The sequence below is a fragment of the Coffea eugenioides genome, chromosome 4, assembly GCF_003713205.1.
Source record: "Coffea eugenioides isolate CCC68of chromosome 4, Ceug_1.0, whole genome shotgun sequence".
Taxonomy (NCBI): Eukaryota; Viridiplantae; Streptophyta; class Magnoliopsida; order Gentianales; family Rubiaceae; genus Coffea; species Coffea eugenioides.
Genome location: NC_040038.1, coordinates 7,918,507 through 7,921,134, shown reverse-complemented (window position 1 = coordinate 7,921,134; position 2,628 = coordinate 7,918,507).

Sequence of the window (2,628 nt, the reverse complement as noted above, 5' to 3'; positions counted from 1 at the left end):
ATATACTTTGACAGAAAAACTCAGGGAGGATGATTGGTTTATGGACTTGGATATCAGGTTGCTCTTAGCAGTGCACGATGTTAGAATGACTCATTGATCAATTGGGCTTTGGTTAAAACTTGTAAGGAGAATGGTTGCATAATTCACATGTAGGACTCATAAATAATCATAATATCAGATAGTGTATTTTTGGTTTGTCCGTGAGGATCAATTTTTTGTGTCTTTGTTGGCCTGTTGAGTGAACTTTATGGTGAATGCAATTAAAAGGTTGTCTCTTCTAAAGGGATGGGATCATCCATCATACTCAAACCCTATTGAACTATGTATTAAAACTAATAGGAGATACTATTAGAAAATATCCATCAGCAGTATAGGCAGTTTGGAGTTAATGATCGATTATTGTCCCTTGTTCAACCTGAGCCATCTGATTAGTTCCGATCCACATCCTTTCTTCTTCCCTTCCATGTCCTTCAATAAATCCAATAATGAGGTGCATAACTTGACAATTCTAAATTTTGTGAGTCCAATCCTTTCCTAATTACCTTTTTTTACTCTCTCTTTTTTTTCAAATAAAAAGGAAAAAAAGAAAAAATAGGCAGAGTTCAAAGACATACTTTTCAACTATCCGTTTACGAGCATCACTCAGCGAATCCCAATCAGGAGATTCCCGTATAGCTTTTATAAGCACCAAAAGCAATACAGTGATATAACTTTTCCCTATCAATTAAGAAAAAAAAAAGGGGAAAAATCTATAGCACGGTTAATAACCAAAAATATATATATATAGACCTGCACTTCTTCAATGGCAGCACGAAGCTCAGAGCTGTCCTTAACGGACTTGAGGTGATTGATTGCTCCCCAAACCACAGTAATCCTATCAATTATCTTCTCTAATGGCTCCACCAATTTGGGCCACGTCGGCTCCACCGTCTTCTCCAATTCCTCCAATTCTCCCTCCTGCATATACATGCATTGAATCATCTCGTTTGTTAAATCAAAATAAATGAATAAATATGGTGTTAATTTCTTCAAATTTTGAAAGCACGTACGAGTTGCTATCAGCAAGCGGCGGATGCCAGGGCGGACGTGCACGGCCTCAATCGAATCAACGGCGGGAAATTGAAGTCGTTAGAGAGGATTTTGTGCGCGGCGAGAGGACAAATCTGGAAGGAGGTTGGGGAACGGTGGATTTTGATGGTGATACGGCGGCGAATGATCGGACGGTGGTGGTTGACCTGGTAGAGGTTTTGGCTGACCAGTGGAGAGTGTGGAGGCAGAGCAAGACAGAGGGAGACCAGAGAAGACAGGGCGGGGATTTGGGAAGTTGGGTGGGGTAAGATTTGGGAAGAGAAAGAGAAGAAGCTTTTAAGCAAAGGGATAATTGCAGAAACCTCCCCTGAGGTTTCTGACATTTGCACTGACCTCCCTTGTGGTTTGAACAATTACACTGACCTCCCCTAAGGTTACTACTCCTTTGCAAATTCAGTCCAAACGATTAAAATATTATTTTAGGGAGCGAAATTAGAATTTTTTACCAAATTTGTCCTTTGTACTACATGTCCAATAAATGACAAAATACTACAAATCAATTAACAATTAATAAACTTTAAGGAGTATAGTTTATAGACAAATACGCATTACCTATTTAAAGTACCGGCTCTTTATGGGTATTTTACTTTCAAACATTTAATTTAATACAAATATTTACGCTCAAATACATATTTGTATTTACTTTCAAATATTTAATTTTTGTTAAATACAAAAACTACCAATCTCTCTTCCGTAGAAATATTAATTTAACACTTTTTCAATTTTAGTTACAAACATTTATGTATTTAACATAAATTAAATGATTCAGAATAAAATACCCAAAAAGAGCCAATACTTTACTCTTGTAATAGATGAAAGCCATAAAGAATTAATACTTTATGGGCCATTTCTTTTTTTTAAATATTTAATTTATATTAAATAAATAACCTATCGATTTCCTTTTTGTAAGAATATTACTGTAACACTTTTTGAATTTTACTTACAAACATTGATATATTTATCATAAATTAAATGTTTGAAAGTAAAATATCTGTAAAAAGCTGGTACTTTAAATGGGTAATGTTTGTTTGCCTATAAAGAGTCAGTAACTATTTAAAGTACCGGTTCTTTAAGGGTAATTTACTTTCAAACATTTAATTTAATACAAATATTTACTCTCAAATACAGATTTGTATTTACTTTCAAATATTTAATTTTTGTTAAATACAAAACCTACCAATCTCTCTTCCGTAAAAATATTAATATAATACTTTTTCAATTTTAGTTACAAACATTTATGTATTTAACATAAATTAAATGATTCAGAATAAATTGTACATAAAGAGCGAATACTTTACTCGTGTAATGGATGAAAGTCATAAAAAATTAATACTTTATGGGCCATTTATTTTTTAAAAAAATATTTAATTTATATTAAACAAATAACCTATCGATTTTCTTTTTGCAAGAATATTACTATAACAATTTTTGAATTTTACTTACAAATATTGATATATTTATAAAAAATTAAATATTTGAAAGTAAAATACCCGTAAAGAGCCGGTACTTTAAATGAATAATGCGTGTTTGTCCATAAAT